We start from the raw sequence: 21,887 nt of genomic DNA, 5'->3' as shown, positions 1-21,887 counted from the left end.
GTAGCCTGTAAGTGTTCTGTGTTACTGCAGCAAGGATTAATTTACCCTAATGCCAATATAGATAACAGCTCACTAATAACCTCAACTTTTACAAACTTTTACTATGTGATACCTGAGAGAAAGACAGTGTTTATTATTATTATCTACAGAGAAATAGCCAGGACTAAATTTCATATTGGTCCCATCACCCTTGCTGATCATAGTCTTTCAGGAGTGTTTACTAAGACAGATCTTCCATCTTTGGGTATTTAATGCAGTGACAAATAAATACATTACCTGAGATGGCAAGGTTAAACAGAGCTTTCACTTCTACATATTTAAGGAACATGTTGAATAACTAATTATGCTTCAGGCCCAAACTCCAGTTTAGTCTAGTAAAGTTTGGAGATTCATTTTTGCATCAAAAAGGGATGAAGCTGTAGCTGTGCTGTTTGTTTTGTTTTTTACCTTAAATGTAAGTCTTATGCTCCCAAATTGCTTATGAACATCTGTGTCTTTTATAGACACAGAATAAAGTCAAAAGTGACTAACGCTCCTGTATATGTACATCACTCTGCTATACTGCTCAGTCCCTGCTTGTGCCGAGTTTCTTTTCACAATGGAAAATAATAATATAAAATCTTGATTGTCAGTAGGCCAAACTTTAAACCATAATAACTGGTATCCCTATGCCATTTTAATAATTATTTGGAACAGTATTACCAAGACCAGATTTTTTTTTTTTTCCTGTGTTAACCAGGGACACTGGGAGTCCTTTCTGAAGGTCTCAGAGCCTTGAAGCCATGTTACATTCCAGATGTGGGGCTCAGAGTGGGATCAAAGCTAGATGTAGGAGTAGTTATCATAAAACAAAAATTGCCTGTTTTGAACTTGTGTCTCAGCTGTGCTGTCTGAGAGCAGCTTCAGCAATCTTCCCTAAGAATCTGAGCAAAACTGAATGGTTTCCTCACTACAACTGTTTGTTTTGTTGGTTTTGTTTTTGTTTTGTTTTTTTTTTTTTTTTTTCATCTAAATAGCTGTGCTAATTCTTGAGGAATTATTCCAGACTTGGAATTAATGAGATACATTATCATTGTAGCTCTCCAGCCAAGGCAACTTGAAACACTCTACCTCAGCTTCCAGAAGCAAACTGTGATAGCACAAAACTCCACAGAGACTAATTTATCATGCTTCTTAATGGGTTATATTAACCCATACAAACCACCATGCTTCCAGCATTTCACTGGCTTCCAGTACCCAAATAAGCTCATTTCAAGCTGTTCAGATAGCACAACCTCAGCAACTGCAATGCAGCAGCTTGTAGCTGTCAATAAGTACAGTAATCAAGGTTGATATTAATATATGAAATATTTAAGTATGTGTGAGAAAAGGACTGACAATGATAATTATTATCATGGAAGATTATTTTGATTAAATGATGCTTAAGTAATTAAACTTAATTATTTGAAACCTTTCCATTTCCAACCTTAGGATGTTTGGTTAAACTGTCACATAAAAATACCAAGGTCCTGCATTAAATAAACCATGTTTTCAATATTGCAAGCAAATCTTGTCTCCAGAACAAAGAATATGCAGAAGATTATTTCATAATTTTTGTTCTCATGTGTTGAATTAATTAAACCTGACTGTTTTCCTTGAACAAACTTTGAACATTCCCGGTTATTCAGTGTATGAGTATTACAAGGACAAATTTCCTACACGAGAAGATGTGGCCCATGCCACAAGCCTGGCCAAAGCCTGGGCTGGGGCAGACTACTCCACTTACCTTGTTTCCCACAGTGACCCCTTGCTCCTCGCCAGGCAGCTGTGTGGTTACTTAGCTCTCACTCACCCTCCTCCGGCATGTCTGGACACAATGTGGTGGACGTGGTGACTAAATGCCAGTTGATGATCAGCACTCCCCAAACCATGGCCTCAGCAGATGCTCCTCTAGTGACCCTGAGGGACCGAGTGATGAGGTGAGTTTGCAGCCACAGGCAGAGGTGTCAGTCCCCACATCTCCTTCTCTTCCCCTCCCTTCCCTTCCTCACCTCAGGAGCCTGCTCCCAGCTTTGGGCCTGCCCCAGCCCCGCTGCCCTTTATAAGCCCACCAGTTGCCCATTGTGACATAGCCACTGCTGTCACACCTTAAAAACTCCCGCAGACATAGTGACAGCCACCTTGCCCAGCAGGAAATAACATCACAACTTAGAAACAAGCCACCTCTATGACATTCATCATATGAAGGAAGGATTCATTCATTTCTAAGTAAATCTGATTTCAGTCTCTTAGATGAGACACTCACTGGGGGCACACTCTCATGCCCACAAGCACTACGCCAAGTGGCAGCAGTCTGCTGAGCACCCAGGCCAAATGACATCTCCAGCCCGGTGTTGTGTTTGGGATTGCTGCCAGTGACAAGGAGGACAAAGGGCACCAGTTTCAAGCCCCACCCCACACCTTCAGGATTCTTATTAGAAGCACATTGGTTTTGGATGTACTTTAGAGCCAGCAGAGATTTATCGCCCTATTTTGTCCCACCCTGGTGAGTAACGAGGCTTTAGTCACTATCTTTGTTTCAGAGCCGGTTTTCCTGAGAAATTGCGGGTAGACATGTTAGGATCCCAATCACCTTCTACTTTCAATGTTAGCAACACAGCACTTCTAGAGCCTTTTTCCTGATGGTATTTGGTAACCCTGCATTCACATTCACTCTCCCCTCACATCAATATGAACATTTTTACTACATTTTTTCAAAGCCAAAGATTCCTGGGCTTTTACATGTGTGTGTGTGTGTGTGTGTGTGTGTGTGCGCGCGCGCGCGCGCGCGTACGTATATATATATAGTACACACACATATATATAGTACAAGTATATATATAGTATAAATAGTAGGCACTATGGTACCCGCTGGTAAGAAATGACAACTATATTTTGTGATTCCTAAGTTTTCCTCTCAGAACTCCCTGGTGCTGTCCCTCAGTATTTCAGCAATATATTACCATAAAATTTCCACTTTTCTTGCCCAAAATCACAAATGAAGATTAAAACTCACTTTCTTCTGTGCAAATGTTTTGTCTATAAATTCTAATCTGATCCAGTCTTCACATTCCATCTCTCCATTTTGTTGGATTCTGGCAAGCTACATAGTAAGCCTTCCCACCTCCATTATTCCCACCTTCCCTTACTTCATTATTCACCTTATATTATCCCTTTTAATCCAAGAGAAACTGCAAAAAAAAGTTTGATGAAAAGGGAATAGATATTTGCCACTGATAGGGCAGACAGAAAAACATCCGTTCAGTTTTTTTGACCTAAACATGTCAAAACTGCATAAAAATACTTTTTCTTTATTGTATTTTCAGTAAGGAAATTCATCAAACCCAACTTTATTACACAAACCATTTTTTCCCTAACTCATCAGCACTCTGTCCCTTCACTTCCCCTCTCTGACAGTCACCAATTTTTTTCTAAGCAGCTGTAAGGGACTGGGAAAGAGAATGGCAGCATTTTGTTATTTTTTAAATTATAACCTTTCACTATCTGGTCAAAGGCTCAGCCAGGAACAAAAGAATAAGTATCCAATTCTGAAAGAAAAAGGTCATCACTGTATGGAAAGGCAAGCTTAAGTCTTAGCAGTATATCCAGGAGAGTTTCAGCTAGAGTCATTATGTAAATGTAGTATTTATTATGAAGGGAAAAGCTATAAATGAATGCATAGAAATACAAGTAACTGGTTTGATGCTTAAAGTTGGGGAAGAATGTAGAAATGATATTTCAGGAATTTGTTTAGCTAAAAATAATCTTTAAATCTTAAAAATAGATGTTAACTAGACAGTTTAGAAAAATATAGAACAAATTAAAAATATTATTGAAACAACAAACTTGGAGCAAAAACAACCATGCAGAGGAATCTGTAGTGATACGGTGCTCAGGATACAATGGTGCTATTGTGACACTGGGTTTCCCTGGTATTAGTTCACAAATATGAGAGGCCACAGTATTGAAAATTAAGGGGTGCTTGTGGTCATAACATTTGAAATTCTTCCAGAGTAACCTTTAGAGTTTTTGAAATGAGCACAATCATTTTTGTAAGTGCTCATTCATTTTTCATTTACCCACCCTGTCTTCCATTCTGCATTTAAACATATTACACTTGCACTTGCAGTGTTAATGAATATCTAATATTTTAATGGAATTTTAGTCAACTGCTCTGTGTATTTCCCCAAATAAGGAAAGATTCATTAGGAGCTGAAGCTAGTCTGCTCTTTTGTTCTAGCTAGAGAGAAGACAGCCTGGAGGTATATTTTATTAATTCCTAATATAAATGAAGTTAGATGACTGTAAATAAAATGATTATTTATGCTGAATAAGGAAACGGGCATAGTAGAAAAATTATGTTTCTGCAAGCTAGGGAATGAGACAGCAGGATAGAAATTTGTAGAAAGATGAGATAAAGAAACCTTATCAAACTGTAAACACTATTTTCTTCATAGATACCAAAGGTGAAGAGCCTCTGAAAACTAAGGAAAAAAGATTTTGGAGTGTATTTCTTTGCCTTTGTGGTAGAGCAGACTTAACAACAGAGTTGTGTGTGTACCACAGTAGATCAGCATGCAGAACTTTAATTATAGCTCTGTCAATTTTAGACCCTCAGATCTTGTTAAAAACACCTTTATATTGGAAAAGCTTGATTGCATCAATCATGTAGCTATTGCTTTTTACTTTGGAAAGCATTTGTTAAAGGTGACACCATTTATATCCATTTTCTAGTTCATCAACATGTACCAGAGTTTTCTGTAATAACATCAATTGTATAACATCATATCTTAAAATCATAATTAAAGGGGTGGTTTTTGCCAGCAAACAAATTAAAAAGTATGAGCTTTCATATATAGTCATCAGGAAAGTGGGTAAAGATTTCCAATACTTGCACAGGTTTTGAATTTTAATGAACAAAACACTTCTTATGTTAATTTCCTTTCACATCCTAAACATTTACAATCCGATAATTTTCATTTTAAAGGCTGTATCTTTTTGCAAGGCCCATTTTGGTAGCAGCTTATTTCAGAACTTCTCTAAAGGAAATTTCTCATTGAGATAGAATTGTAAAAAGCTGACATGTTCCCAGGAATGTAAACAACCTTTGTCTTTACTGAGAGCAGGTTTCCCTGATGCAGACACAGATTAGTGGGTTAGCAGGTATTTGCTTGTGTAAAGGATAACAGAAAGAGAAGTTCACCATTTATTTCAGCAATAGTATTTTCCTAAGCAATTTTACAATGTCAGTTATCACACTAAGACTAGAACTTCTTGTACAAGAACTGATTGCCTTCAAGGTGACTAAGTGATAACAGAGAAAAAGGAGGTGGCAGAAGTTCAACTTACTGAACAGTAATTTAATCTTCTAAACTGAAGGTTAAAAACTTCCATTTTCAGTTTAGTTACAACGTAAGAAATAAGGGCAAGAAAGATTAGACTTTTTTCTTGCCTGTCAGTCAGCCAGATCAACAATTAGAAAAACAGGCATACAGTCTGATTTTCCAGGGTCTCGCTCAGGGACGTGAGTTAATCACCTTGCCTAGGAACATCAGGAGATACAGCTATTTCATTTCTCTCTCTAATTGGAAGCTGCTGATCAGTGTAGGCACAATTAACTGCAGGTATATGGCCTAGTCATACACATAAACTGGGCAAAACAAAGGTCACTAAAATCATTTGGCCAACACACAGGATTTACAAAATATCCTCTGCCTGCTGTGTCTTTTTGAGTTGCAAAGGTTTCCTTGTTCAAAGCACATTTTAAAGGCTTCTGGATTTCACATCATAACTGTGAAACTTCTGTCACCCACATACATTTCACTTGCAAATAAAAAGACGCGATGCTTTGTGAAACAATTCATTTCTACCTATCAAGCACAAATGTGTGTTTCAAATGTATGAAATATTTTTCTTTTTGGCATTCTTGGTTTCACACTTCACAGTACTCCCAAGCACTGTACCTTTTATATAGTACCAACCCTGCTTTTTACAAATCTGAAATGATTACATTTTCACAGTGGTTTTAGTTACAGAAAATTACAAAAGAAAAAAAAATAGATTCACCTCAAACCCTTCCCTCAAATAAGAGGGGAAAAAACAAGCAAGAACAATATTTTTCTAAATATTAGCAACATTTTGGCTTTATCTTTAGCAAATAGAAAGAAAATGGAAAACATTCATTTGCTTTGTGATGAAACCACAAACCATGAATTATTTTTCACATTACATGAAAGTAAAAGAACTATTATATCTGATCAGTCCAAAAATCCATCTTCCTGAATACTTGTCCCTGATAGAAGCCAACTGGATATATTAAAAGGAAAGGCATTAAAACACATAAAGGAGTTACTTTACTTACCTTTACAACTCCTGGCAGTTACGCTACTCATATGCTCAGGAGTACTGCAATAGTTAAAATCAATTAATATTGGCATATTTGCTACTGCTGAGATGAGGGGAGGGGAGAAGATGCAAGAGTGCATCGCCAGTGAGAGAGGGCTGAAAGAATGCATCTGAGAGAAATCAGCTGTACAAAAGTACATGAGCACATCCACAAGTTTGCTCCGTAATGGAGACACTGGTCAGTAGCAATTCTGACTAATCACTTAGCTAATGCTTTTGGCTCCTCTACTTTGGAGGACTCCTTTCCTGGGGAAAACCAAACCCAACCAAACCTCCTCATTCTCCCAGAACTGAAGTAAATGTAAACAAGCACAATACTGACTATAGCAAAACTTGCACTTTGACTGAGGATCCACAGAGAAAAGTAAAGACCTAAATTAGTTACAGCTGCTAGGAGAGAAAGCTGTTTTCTACTCTCTGTTAAATTGGAGAAGGTGACAATGTTCAGAGATTAAAAAGAAGATGCTACCCTGCCAAATTAATGGCTCTTCCTAGCACACCAACAGCCACAATGAAAAAAAAGTTATTGAAAAGAAAAGGAACAAACTTGGTTTTTGATATCATTTGAAACTCCACAAAGCTAAATAGGAATAGTAATGGCAAGGTTCCTTCACACAGTTTGTCCTAGTCACTTAAACCAACAGGAACAAAGAGCAGGATACTTTGATTTTTGGTGGGAATTTGCATATGGAAAAGCAAAAAGCTATGAGACACTGAGTTGCCAGCGAGACCTATTGTTTACTTGTTTTCCTATTTAATTGGAAGGAAAGAAGCCAAAGGAGAGCCAATGAAGTACATTTGAATTGCATACATTTGTTTTCCAATGGTGTGCCACAAAAATACTAAATGGAAATCTACCCTTTGTGTATTAAACACAAACATATGAGTGGAAAAAATATTAAAGAGCTTACTGTTGCCTTCTATTCTGAAAGAGAAGCAAATTAAAGGGTGAAAGGATACTTCTTTACACACAGACCTCTTTTTCCAAATATTGTTTGAACATTTCCCCACTGGCAGAAACAACCACCCCTGCCCTGCCCCAGCAGCATCCCATTCATTTCTCCAGACATGCTCAGAAATGTTTGATGTTGTCCTCTGCAGTACTCAGTACATTTCTGTGGAAGCTGATATGTATTTATTCAAATAAACATATCTTAAACATATTTTTATCAGAGGTCTTAATTGCTTGTCAGGAATTATACTGCCTGCAGCTTAACTAAAGACTTCTTAACACATTTTTGTCTGATGGTGGCTAAAAGAAGTGAATGAGGAACACATGCTGAAAACATGGCACTGCCATCTTCTTTAGCCACAGGTACTACAGAGAATCTGAGAGAGTGGCCTATAGGCACTGGGCTTTATAACTAACCATCCATCACCCACTAGTGCAGTTACGCTACTTTCCTCCTCCTCACCTTCAGGATCTTCCAAAAATTCTCAAGTTTATGTAAAAAACAAGGAGAACGTTCCAACCTCCACCAGATTTACATACTTTTTTCAGCAGCACCATCTAAAACACTGTTGTTGACGTGTGATATGCTGTCTTAAACAGCTACAAAATGGCTTGCAGCCACCACTATGTCTTTCAAGCTCTTTTCAAACAAGTTCATTCCTGTTTAACTGTTCTTATTGTACTCTGCCTTTGTAACAGGAGTTGGTCTCGATGATCCTTATGGGTCCCTTCCAGCTCGGGATATTCTATGATTCTATGAACATTTGTTACAGAACTCTGTTACACATTAATATTGACAAGACCCAAGACATTTTAACTGCTCATCTGCACTTCTTCCAAGATACTATTTTGGTGTAGTGGTCTCACAACTGATGGGCAGGTAATGGGGAAAAAATATAAATCCATCCTGATTTGTAGTTATTGTTGTTTTCCTGCTTTTCTTTTCTTTAGATATTGCTCTAAATATCAATTTAGCATAGAAATTTCAGAAAGAGATCTCTGTTCTGTACTTGTGGTTTTGGGGTTGGTTACTTGCCTTTTGGACAGGTCAACCCCCTACCCACCCCCATTTTTTTAATTACCTGTTTGTCTCCTTGAGTCATCTCTTGTCTTTTTCCTTCTAGACACAGTAGCTACCTAAAGATAGATAAAAATGTTTTCTATGCTTCCATAAAAGTAATTGTTCCCACTACTAATTCATATTGTACTATATTTGAGGGACTGCTGTAACTCCCATTGCCCACTCACAGAGAGTACGGAGACCAGTATCGCTGTGTCAGCCTGGATGCCAGCTGTGCCCACAGCCAGACCACATCCTGCACTGGAGGACAGGGGAGTAACAGTCAGCTCACCTGTGAACCATTCCCAGAAATCCCCATCTCTAAAGGGATTTAGATGGGAGGTTTCAAAGGGATGTGGCTTTCAGGCTCACAAAGATTTTAGTATGCATGTCCTATGGCCACACCAGGTTGCAGTCTATCTTTCATCCCATTAAGTTGCTTTTACTCATTTTGACACATACTCTTTGTAATGGGATAGATGTACTGGTTTTACTGGCAAAGCTGAATGTATGAACTAATCATTTTGGTTCTTCATTAGCCCGCTGAGATAAAAGTTATGAAGAAAAAAGGCCAAACTTAATAAATCAGCTGGCAACGCTAATCTGCCGTGAGTTTTGTGCATTACTCAGGAAATATAAGTGCTATGAAAAGATCTAGTGAAAGCAGAAATTATGTCTGATAATAATAATGGAAGAAGGGATTTGTTCTCTAATTACAAAACATGAATTTGGGAAATCTGGCTTCCAAGGCACCATGACTTTGCAGTTCATTACATTCTCAATAACTCATACTATAAATATGCCCTTTTAAGCACTCTTTGTTTTCTTGACCCTTATTATGAAGAAATCATTCATTATTTCAAGATACATGTTCACAGAGTAATGCCTTAATTTGAGAAGGCTTATTGCATCCAAATTCTATCAGATAATAAGAATCCAAGTGAAGATGACAGCAGCACAGACTAATAATCCAGAGTGGAAGAGAGAATGTTTTCAGGGTAGGAAAGAGATCTGACAAAGAGAACGTATTACAGGAGGATTTGCATTGATCACAGTAAGGTTAAATCTTTCAATGGCTCTACTGCATGAACATCACAGGTTTAGTATTATTCAGTGGGATCATCATAAACACACACTTAAAAAGTTCCCTACCACCAGAGCTATGGTACAGGACACATACAAGTCAATACGTAATATATCTCATACAGAAACTAAGTCTTACAACAGCTTTTAGCATGTTTGGAACACTTTCTGGTGACTGACTGAATGCATTCAAAATACTAAGCACTAAATGCTCAGGTTACACACTGGATTTTCACATTCCCTGAGACTTCAAAAGTCCTATTCCATCTGATTTCCTTACTCCCACCTATATCAGAATGAGTTGAGTTAATGCCATTACCCGTTTAAAAGCTGCTGCAAACCACGGATTTCCGCAGATACTTTGAACTGTCAGTGTAATGTAAATAATTATTTTGTACATACTGTACAGGTGATGGTTTATCAACTTAAAAGCTTTGATTGCATATACTGACATTGACTCAACACAGTCAATCAAAATTGCATATGAAGTGTAGTTACAGTGTTAGCATATTGCTTCATTCTGCTTTCCTCTAGCATTGACTAGCCTTAGAAGTGGTTAAAGGTCCAAACATCCTGAATGGTAAGAACTTTGAGAAAGCTTCTCACTTTGTTAGTGAAAAAGATGTTGAAAGTTCAAGTCAAGAGAGAACATGAACTTAAGAAAGTGAAGACACCAGCAAGCCCCGAAAGTCTGGGTTGGATCATAAAAGCAGAGATAAGGAAAACTTACTTTCTGTATTTCTTACAGATGTATTAAATCTCACCTAACTGACATCATTCAAGAATATGAAAATAAGACTGGGTTTGCACCCAGAAGTGTTTTCTGTTTCTAGACATTTTTTGCTTAGCAACACTTCTGTGTGAAAAGACTCCTTTTCACATTGGCCTTGGAGAATACACAGTATATGGTCTGTTGTTTTGTTGTTGTTGTTGTTTGTTTTTGTTTGTTTGTTGTTTTTTTAATCAGAATGATAAAATAGGCAGAAACCTTGCTCATGTTTCATAGCTTGCCTTCTGATAACCTGCTAACTTATTAAGACTAAACTAGTAAAGTCTGGCTAAGGTTGGGATTTTGTGAATACAGATTCCTCTAGCACAGAGGACCTAAGAGGAGTTTCAAATGCTCATCTGTTAACTCTATGGATCATATACAAGCAAAATAGCAATCTATGAAACATAATGTCTTGTAAAATGAAAGCACAGGAGCTGTAATAGCGAACCCTCATTGAACTTTCTAATCTTTTCACAGACAGAACTACCTAAAGGAATGTGTTATATCTACTACTAGTAGTAACACCATGACAGTGAAACAAACACAAAGATCACCAAAAGTCAAGAAAATTTGTTTATGCAAAACATGCTCAAAACAAAATTTTGGCTTTCATGAATTAAAATTATGCAAGCATTTTAATTAATGCTAACACTGATTCATCAACATTGCAGCAAGAGGATGTGCAAACATTTAGTTATGATCTTCTAACATATTAGCCAGCAAAATGTTTTGTTGTTTTTTTTTTCCCAAATGCAGTCTTGCACAACTTGGCAAACAAACACAAAAGAAATGTTGCTTGTGATCATACTGGTTCTTACTTTTGCTGAATCTTAATGAATTTTAAACTGTTTGTGTTAATTTGAATTTTTAGTTTATTCCACAATATGAACTTACTGGATATGATTAGGAATTGACTCACCCATTCTTCAGTGAAAGTTCTAGTTCCAAATTCCTGAATTAGAATGGGCTTATTTAGAGTGCAATTTAAACCTTAAAGAAGGAAAAAATATTTTTAAATAATACGAAAAAGTCCAGTGATTATATAATATTTTCATTATTGTGTATGTGACAGAGTTTCATAAACAAATTACTGTGGTACTACCAACATAATCTTTCTTCAGCTAATAATGGTTTCAAGTTGGGCTTCCAAGAAAAAGAGAAATCATCTATAGTACTAGTTATACATACTGGTACTAACACAGAATGGCCAAACAGCACACAGAGGAAATCAAATCCTTATTACAGAAAATACAGACCTACAATCTTGCCAAGTGTAATGGGAAAACCCACAACATAATGTAGCTCTGCTGTGACAGTATTTTGAGATACACATACATATATATATATATATATATATATATATATATATATATATACTTATCATACTGGCTGGATTTACTGAAGCAAGGAAAAAGAAGAATAACATCATATCTGTAACTAGTCTGCACACTGTGAATAACTTCTTATAAATATAACCATGGTGTACAAATTATAAATGGGAAAAAGGTGTTCAATTCGGTTACAAAAGAAACTGGTATTCTCTCCTCTCTGAAGAGTGGCACTAGCAGTTACATATAAAAACTTAATCATGAATCCACAAAATAACTCATACATTCTTCAGAATGGGAAACAGTACATCCTTTTATGAGGTAAGACTTGCAATCAAATAGAAGGAGGAGGGTAGAAAGCTGGAAGACAGTTTGATGACATACTGATAGACACTGAAGTCATCCTAGGGATAAGCCAGAAGATGACTCACCTCACTTCTGAGGCTGGGAACACAGGTTCATGTAACAGTGGTTCATGCACAGCAGTTTCCTCAAAACCGCTTAAAGACACTGGAGACTCCTACAAAACTCAGTTTCAAGATTTCTGCTGAAGGGGTTCCATTTGAAAATAATGAGGCTCCTATTTCCTTCTTAATAGTATAAAAAGCCAGGGTAGAAGGTACAACTGAAGTAAATGGTATAAATGAACTAAGCTATCCTTACTTAGTTCTCTGCTTTTCCTCAGAGTTTTGCATCAGGGGGAACTGTGTAGGGGCTACTCCCTTTTAAGATCACCCCAAATCATACTTTGTAGACATTTCTTTGTACAACACAGTACTGTAATGTCTGTGTCACAGCTTAATGCTTATTTCTTTCCACATTATTTTTTTCTTCATTTGTGGCCAAATATTCAGACTTGTAGTTACTACTGTGCACTGTTCTTACATAGTTTAATGAAGAATCTCTCCCTGGGAGCCTACCATTCCTATGGGGCTGAATTTTCTAAATAAAATTCCCTGGATATTTTTGAGGCTCCTGTCCCAGGAGACAGTAAGTAAATTAAATTTTGTACTGAAAATACACCAGTACTTCAAGTCACTGCTTTCCTGTTGATGTAGAAGCCAACCTTCAGAATACAAGACACATGCTGCCCCTTGGCAAAGCATTGAGACTGGCATCAGGACAAAACATTCATCTTAAATTAAAGGAAAAAAAAAAAAAAAGAAAAGAAAGAAAAAAGCACAATACTATTTTTTTGATCAGTAATGCTTATCAAGTATATTACTGTTCCTGCTTCCAAATGACAAATTCTGTTTACATCCATTACATTAATCTTATATCCATGAAAGCAGACTACAGATATATATAGTGAGTTATAACCAATATTGTCTGGAGATGGTATAATGAGAGCTTATACCTAATTTATTAGATGTAAAATAGATTTTGCATGCATATGAATTTCATTTCAATTTCCACAATATTGAATGTTTAAGAAATTTTAATAAGTCCCCGTATTTAAAATTTTGGATAACCAGTTATAGTTTTTGTTTATAATTCAGAGTTCCTTCAGTTGTGTGGAGTACATACAGCATGAAGCCAATTTTATTTATATTTGCTCAGCGAGACATTATGCAAAAGACATGTTTTTGAGAAAGTAATGTTTTTTCATAACCACTATTCCACATATATTTTGTTTACTTCCTTAAACATACAGTCTCATACGTGGGAGGTAAACATATGGATAGTCGCTAGGGTGCCTCCTGTTGTGATACATTTTGTTTGCATTGCATGATATGTTTATATCAGGTTTCATAAATAATCAGCACTTTTACAGATATGAGCTCTTTTTTTTTTTATTTTTTAACTCAACTTTTGGAGGAACTGACCATTCAAGATTTCCTACAGAACTCCAAAATAGTTTTTAAAAACATTTTGTATAATTTATTTGGTTTACTCTATTTCTACGTCTGATGTATTTTTCTGGCAATACTATTTATGAATAGTCTACTTAAGTGACCTTTTTACTAAAACCTCTGGAAAAAATGTCTGTTTGGTTGGACTAGGAGCAGTGAGGTGGGAGTTAGGTAGGTAGGCATGTGTGTGTGTGCACATGCATGCATTACATATATATCTGTGCATATTTTATATTCCCCTGGTTGGCGCAGTGAACTTTGAAAACAGGAAAGAATCACTGCGAATCTGTGGACCCACTACAGTTTTCTTAGAACCATTCTCATTTTTAGAATCTATTCAAGGAAGTTTCTGAAAATATTTGGAATGATTTATGCATCCATTGCACTCACTGACATTCACAGATGATTAATTCCATCAAGTTTCACAGAAAATCCTTCTGCTAAGATGTGTTTTTCATTGATCAGTAGAGAAACTCCAAAAATATAAAAAATATTAGACCGAGCTGTTCATATACATGTACCTTGGTCAAGTGAAAGAAATTACTGCAAAGTTAGTCAATGGAAAAGAGACGTGATAGAGGCTTGCATATTCATTAATTACACATTCCAGAGAAACAAGTGATTTTAATAGAACTATGCCAACTGAAACCCAGTTAGGACTTGAAATCTTAAGAAATATAAAGATATACTAGAGCAATCTAGATTACAGATTTAATTACAGAGCAAGTAGTTTGTTTTTGATTAAAAATTAATAATTAACACCTTAATAGTTGGATAATGATGGTTTTGTCTGCTATACATAATTAAAATTTGTAAATCTTAGTGCTTTACAGCTATAATTTAAATCATTTGACTTCATAAAATGTAAGTCAAAGCATTGCTTGTAAAGCAATTATTGAAAATCTAATGGAAATAAAAGTACTGCTCATTTAAAATAAAGTTTAAAAACACTCCTAATAAGTCTGACAGAGCTTCTATTTTATGCTCTATCTGAGGAAGCCACAAGGAGTTCTCTTAGGTGAAAAAACAGAAAAAAATTGGAATATAAGCAGCCCAGAAATACTGGATGGCCATCCTCTTTTATTAAAGTTGAAGACACCAGACAGGAGCTCATGAGCTTTCCTTCAGATTTAATTCTAGATGTTCTCTTCTTCATGCACATGTGCATAAATAGGAAAATTATTTCTGTTAGATAGATTTTCCATTTAAGCAGAAATGCAATCATCATGGTATCTAAATATTGTGTACACACTGACTCAATTTTCTCATCATTATTTAGATGCACTCACTGCTTAAACCTGATAGGAAGACTTCCCACCCATACCAATTAACCTAACCCTGCAGTTTTGTTCTACCTAGTTGTCCTTGAATATTCTCTCGTACTTTTCTGTGCTATTCACTTAAATTAGTTTGTCTCTTCCTAGATTTTTTTTTCTTTTTTGTAATCTAAAACCTGTCTCAATCAGCTCATATTTTTCCATATTTACTTTCCTTAAATATATAAATGTGTTTCCCAACTTAAATGTATCACAAAGAGCAGTTCCTTTCAGAGCATCCCTTTCTTTTCTTCTATTTCACTTCTGTAACAGTCACAGCAGTTGTTACCTGGAAAGAAAATTGCTGATGAATAAAGGCCCCTCTAAGATGGAACTCCATGTGACTTTAACACTAGTTGCTGAATTTGCAGCAGGTATTAAGTCAAAAAATTAAGTCAAATTATTGGGGAATGTCATACACTTGCATGAGTGGGAATTAAATAAGAGTAAAAAAGACATGGTGAAAATCTATACCTAGAGTTATCATAAGTAGGATTCTTTTAACTACAATGTGAAGCTGGACATACTACATCTCATGATATCTAAACACGATCAGCATAAGTACCAGTGCAAAACTTATATATATCTAGTGAGAACTATTTAGTAGAGCTTCACACAGGAACAGAAGAATGCTTTCTCCAAAAGCAACCAGATCTAGTGGCCAGGACACCAGAGCAAGGGGATTTGAATTCCTGATCATTTAGGTACTGTGAGTGTTTCTCCAGGTAGTCTTCACCTGGACAGTGATCTTCATTATCTTCTCAATTTCAGAAAATCCACAACAATGTCAAAACAGCAGAGTATCTGTGCAGCTGGATTTTCCATGGTACATATAGTCTGAAAACAGATATTTGGGTCTCACTGTGTTTATGGAGTTTCCTATCTGTTTATTAAATTATATCAAACTGGGGGGAATGACACATACACAAGGTGGATGTGTTGTTATTCAGAGGGATCTCCAGATTGGAGAAAGGGACCAACAAGAATCTCATGTAATCCAAAAAATGGAAGTGCAAAATCCTGCCCCTGGGAAGGAATAGTCCCATGCACCAGTACAGGCTTGGGAGCTGACCAGCTGGAAAGCAGCTGTGTGGAGAAAGACCTGGGATACTGGCAGAAAAGTTGACTAAAAGTAAAGTGCTCCTGGGGCAATGCAGGCCAACAGCCTCCCAGACCTTTCGAACAACTGGACAAGTTAGTGTCTGCTGCAGGTGACTAACCCATGAAAATACAGTGGAAAGAAGTTTGTGAACAAATACCACAATCATCCAGAGCACAATACAAGGTAATAATGAAGATTTACACTAACCAATCATTAAAAGGAGAAAAGTGATCGTTTGCATCTTATACAGATGCCCTAATTCCTGAACTACTGTCCCTCAAGGAAGCCGGTGTGTTCTCATTTGTTTACCAATCAGAAATGTTTGCACCTGAAAGTCTTCACAGTAAACTTTTCATTGGAACCAACATGATTTTTGTGCACATTATTGTGATTAATGAATTGACAACCTACATTAAAAAGTATTTATGTTGTGTGTCCTTCCACCTAATTTTATTCACCTAATTTAAGGCTCCCTGCGTGCATTCAGTCTGTTGAGTCTCTTGGGAATGGACAAACATCTCAGTTGGTATGTACAGTCCAGCCAGTTCCCTTGGACTAAATACACTAACTTTCAGTTACACATAGGCAGGGTGAATCCCAAGACTGAGAAATCACCTACTTATATTATTTTTCAAAATGAACAAAGGCATCATAATCTGGCCTGTAACATTTTCTGTTTACAGTTCTCATCCAACAGAGATGATGGTTTGACATCTGAAAGTTACTTTATCTATATTCAGATTTTATTAACTATTTGTAGCTGTTGTTTTATCTGAACTGAGTGGGTAAGCATATTTTTCCGAACTGCAAAGAACAGCAATGTGTTTAAAAGCAGCAGCTCCTTTGAGGTTTAATGCAGACTTTTCCAAGTAGCATGATTTCAATCTAAACTCCAAGATATTGCCATTGCACTTTGTGTTCTCAAGGCAGCAAAAAGGAAATAAAAACCTCATTACTTCAAGTTTGACAAGCCTCCTCTATTATTAATGTGATGTCAAATTTCTCCCTGATCACCACATTCTGAGCATATTTAGCAATAACACTCTACCCTTTAGCTAGGAGTGAGCACACGGCTTTGAATGTAAGTAGCTTGAGGCTTTCATTAATGATAGCATTGCAAGCTAGACAATCTTTGCAGTATTTAGGCAAGGACAGAGCAGGCCATGTTGCTTTTGATCCTTCAGAAACAGCTAGAACCTGAAGATGAATTTCTGAGTACAAATGCTATAACACTCAGAAGAAAATGCTTCTCTTCCCTGCTGCAAAGTGAATGTCATGAACATGCTGGTTGAGGAACAGCATATGGAGGCTGATAAAGGAACGAGAATAAGATTATTCTTTAGTGATGAGGAAAGGCAAACTCAGCATATAAATTAAGTGAAGCTAACAAAACCCCTAAAATGTAATCACCACCTAGGGAGGTTTTACTACAGAATGAGGGGAGGAATAGCTTGTGGTCTTGCTAGATCAGTGGTAATATGGGGATCACAACTGCACAAAATCCCCAAAAAAAGCCTTGGAATCCTATATTATAGAGGTAATTCTACAGTTATTCTACATAAGAAAATAATCTTATCAAGTAAATACAGAGAAAATGTGATTGAATCTTTACAGGTTGTCATGAAGAAAAACTTGGCCAGATTCAAATACAAAACCAAACACCTAATTTTATTTCGAGGTACTCTGGCAATCTAATTAGTGGTAGTCTTTCAAGAATGATGTAGGAGTTTGATCACCCTTAGAATGATCCTTTAATTATAACTGAGACATTGAACCACCTTTTTGAAAATCTTGAACTAAATAGTCATTTTTTCTCCTGTAAAACTGTAAACATTATTAAAATACTGAAAGATCATATTCTTGTTTCATATTTTAATGAAAAACTTGTAGAAAAAATAGGCAGTTTCAACTATGTCAAATAAAAATAAATCACTTGCATTTTCATACCACCTTGTTTCTTAATGTAACTCCTGAGTTATTGTACAAATTTGTGTGATGTAAATGTAAATCATTAGAGCTGGTAGATGCTATTTTAAAATACATGTAACTGATAAAGTAATGTCTTAATATGTTCTTTCTTTCTATCTTATATATGTTCAGAATTTTAAGTTATATATTTTGTGTTTTTATCTACAGTTTTGATAATAATAAATATGGAAAATGGGTAAGTTAGGCAGGCATACCACACACACAAGGAGAAACATCCTAGTTTGATTTTGCACAACATATTTTTGTTTATTGTTTTTCTGCAGTTCATTCTGATTTGTTAGATTATTATTTAAGAATTAATTTTCCTTAAGCAGAAATACATTTTGTTACCCTTTCCTACTTCTGGGTTCTTAAACATCATATTTTTCCTTATTTACACTATTTTTTTTCCTCTGAACATAAATTCACTGATACAATTCACTGCTTTATCTAATCAGTGGCATAAGTAACCTGTGAACAGGACACAAAGTCAGTAGAAATAGCCATATATAGCTTTGTAACAAACCCTGTGGTCATCGTATGTCTGATATTTGTCACATTACTGCAGAGAAGTCAGTTACTGAATAAGGTGAGTATACCATGAATATTGCTAAACTCCATTTGTTCCTGACAGTAGGCACTTAGGCAACGGATAGAAAGCTACAGCCGCATGTAATGCCTCAAATTTTCTCCAGGTTCTGGCTTTGTTCTACATATATCTTGATTGTGGAAATATGATGAAATGTCATAAATCCAGCTTCTCTCTGCTCAGTCACTTTATATTTTAGTACACAGAGTAGGAGAGAAACAAAGAAGCCAAGCAAGACTTGCAGGACTGGGACTGTAGAACTGTGTTTTTGCTCGCCAGCCTTTAAAGGGAGGTAGCAGTAGAGACTGACATAACTAATGGCATTTTCTGTCCGAACAGGTAGTATTATGCTACCAATAGCAAAAGCTTTTTCATGTTATAATTAAAAGAATCTGAATGTATCTTAAAACAGTAACAAAAAGGTTTAGTTTGCTACAATGACAGAATCATAGAGTAGAATCATCAGATGATATACCTATGAACAGCATTTTAACATCTCATGGCCATGAATTCTTTTACACGTAAGTAAGTGCATCTTCATGAGTAAACTCTTCGTTTCATGTAACTGTGCAAAAGTATACCTTTAGAAAACTCTTCATTTTATACGGCTGTATCTTTATGGCATTACTCTTTAATTATCTTGGGTGTAAACATTAGAGATGGGACTAATTAATCAGAAAATCTTTTGCACAAGTACCTGATGTCTAGAAAAAAATAATATTTTTTCTTTACAGGATCTGGGATCTGATGAAAAGAGGCAATTTGAATTAGCTTTGGATAGTGAACATTAATGGCTAATTAACTTTCTTCATATTTTGTCCCAGATTTCATTACACAACAGTTGTAGAGCAAACATTTCTGTGTCAGTGTGAGGATGTCAGATTTCAGGGTTGGATTATGACTCTTGAGAAAGAAAAAAAAATAAAATAAGAAACACTAAACATAATTACAAAGGAAACTCAGAAAGATGGAACTAATTGAGAAGTCAAAGCATTATTTGGTGGCAGTTTTAATTATTTCTATAGGAAATGAATTAGTTGTGACTCTCATCTCTGAAGATATTCTAACATCCATTGGATTTCCAAATAGCAGAAGCAATCTTCTGTTGTTTTAATGATAGCTACAATAATGAAACAGTAAGCATAATTTTCTTAAAATACACATTGGCACACAGTATATTTTCTTTACTTATGTGCTTACTTACAACTTTAGCGTGAAGTTGTCTAGTAGCTCTTATAAAATCTTACAATATCCAGACCATATGCAAGGATTTTTTAAAGTTTTATTATTTATGTGCAGAAAATAAGACACTTTTGTCTACTGAAAATTATATTGTATTACATATAAAATACAAGCAATATGTAACTACATATATTAAATACATATATATGTGGAAATATATTAAAATATGTAATCGTATATAAAATGTATGTAATAAAAATCTAATTATTATCATGAACAGAGGCACAGAGAGAGAAGTTCTGACTATGGCAAAAAATTAAAATGGGGTTGCTGGGACATACCTCATGGGAAAAGCGTAATTAGCATGTGAGCATGCGTTCTATTCAAGCATTAGTTAATGGGAGTGTTGGGGAGTTATAGCTGTAGGAATATTGAAAATATATTTTTAATTCCATAGCATCTGGTTGGTAACAACCCTATCAGCAGTGTCTGCCCTCATTTGTTTTCTGTACTCAGAAACTACCTTAATGCATAAATTAGACAGATGAAACTCACACAATGCAAATGTAACTAATCATCTACTGTGAAGATAATTTAAAAAGATGAATAAGTAGTCACATTGTTCCTTACACAACAAAGAGGTACAGAACAAAGTATAGAAGCATATACAGATCAATCTTTGTATAAAACTAAATACTGTTAATTTTTTTTTATTATTATTTTTTTTAGAATAAATGCAAAAGATTTGTTTCACTTTTGGAGCTTGAAGGAGTCGCTGGGATATATTGTTAAGCATATACTCAAAGCTTTACTGACTCAATGTCTCCTGCCAATTTTAAGGGTATCTCGGGCCTCCAGATCATATCATCAAGAAGTTGTTTTTAGAAATTGCATTTTGACTCGTTAGCCATATAAATAAACATGATTGTTAGTGTTTTCAAATGGCTGTTAAGCTCCAGTACAGTATTCACAAGATTAAATTTCATATCTGAAATTCTGCTTCTTGCTCTTTTGAAACTGTGTTCAAAAGTTTCAAGCATCTACTACAAACAAAACCCAAGTTGTAAGACAGAATTTAAAAGCAGCACTATTCATTATAGATTGCATTAGAAAGGAAGAATTCTTCCACCTAGAAATTAGACAGACTATTTACCTGAAGAAAAACAAGGAGAAGAATTATTTTTTAAGGAAGATGGCTCTTATGAAGCTGAAGGATATTTACAATATTCTCATCTTTAGCTAATCAAAGTCAAAAACCCCATCACATTATTTCAACTTAAATGAACTGCATTTTATTGTGCTTTCACTAAATTTGTCAGTGCTTTAGATGTTAAACCAGCCTTTAGCAATGACACTTCAGGTTTCTCAGCACTCTGTACAAAATAAATAAATAAATAAATAGGTTGGTTCAACTTAGTGGAAAACCACTTCTATTTACCTTTTGGAAAATAAGATATTTTATTTTTTTAACATTTACATGATTTATTATGGCAAATAAGGTTTGGACTTAGTATCTTGATACTACTCATACTGAAATCATAAGACTTCCAGAGCACTAATTCAGCTTTAAGCCATAGGAGAAAGACAGAGAACGAGCTAAATCAGAAGGCTAAATCAAATATAAATGCAAACCCAGCCTGGTTTACCAGGCAGAAACTGGGCAGCAAAACTACAGAATTGTTCTTAGCTGGTCTGAGGAAGACTATGACTCCTTGAAGTGCCCCAGCTAAATCACTCACTGAATTCAAAAACTCATTCTGGCACATTGTGTTTCGGAACCTGCGCAAATGTTCCAAAACATCAGGCAGTCCCTGCATGTCAGCAAGAAGGAGATAGTTCTCAGATTCATATAATTGTTTTGATTTAAACCTCATATAAATGTAGTTTGCTTTTTGTTGACCAGAACTCTAGCAGGCCAGTATGAACTTTCTTCTGCAGAACGTCAAGTTCTTTAATTAATGATCTTTTTTAAATATCTTGCAAATTTTTAAGGAAAATCCGCTTGCTGTCTTTTGGTGGACGGGACAGAAAGTGCTAGGTGTATTTTCAACTGCAGTTTATATTTCATTCCTTCATGCAGACTGTAGTTTCTCAGTTACAGGGTACAACAAAACTTACAATCACTCTACTAGATTCAAAGAGTAAACCTCTATCAGATGCAGAGCTATGATGTATATATTGCATATATACAAAACATTTATATATATTGTATATTTATATATATATATATAAATAACTTTTTGAGTGATTTGGAAATTG

At 35.6% G+C, this 21,887-nt stretch overlaps 1 long non-coding RNA gene across 2 annotated transcripts in view; it reads right to left on the bottom strand.

Annotated features, from left to right (window-relative positions):
• Nucleotides 1-880: 880 nt before the first annotated feature.
• LOC311444322 overlaps nucleotides 881-21,887 on the bottom strand; it is a 201,007-nt gene continuing 180,000 nt past the window's right edge. For both annotated transcript variants that reach the window (XR_014697814.1, XR_014697815.1), the window contains one exon: nucleotides 881-1,938. This is a non-coding gene — a long non-coding RNA (uncharacterized lncRNA). The remainder of the gene's footprint in view (nucleotides 1,939-21,887) is intronic.

The sequence above is a fragment of the Aythya ferina genome, assembly GCF_964211825.1.
Source record: "Aythya ferina genome assembly, chromosome: 14".
NCBI lineage: Eukaryota > Metazoa > Chordata > Aves > Anseriformes > Anatidae > Aythya > Aythya ferina.
This window is presented reverse-complemented; position numbering and strand designations above follow the sequence as displayed.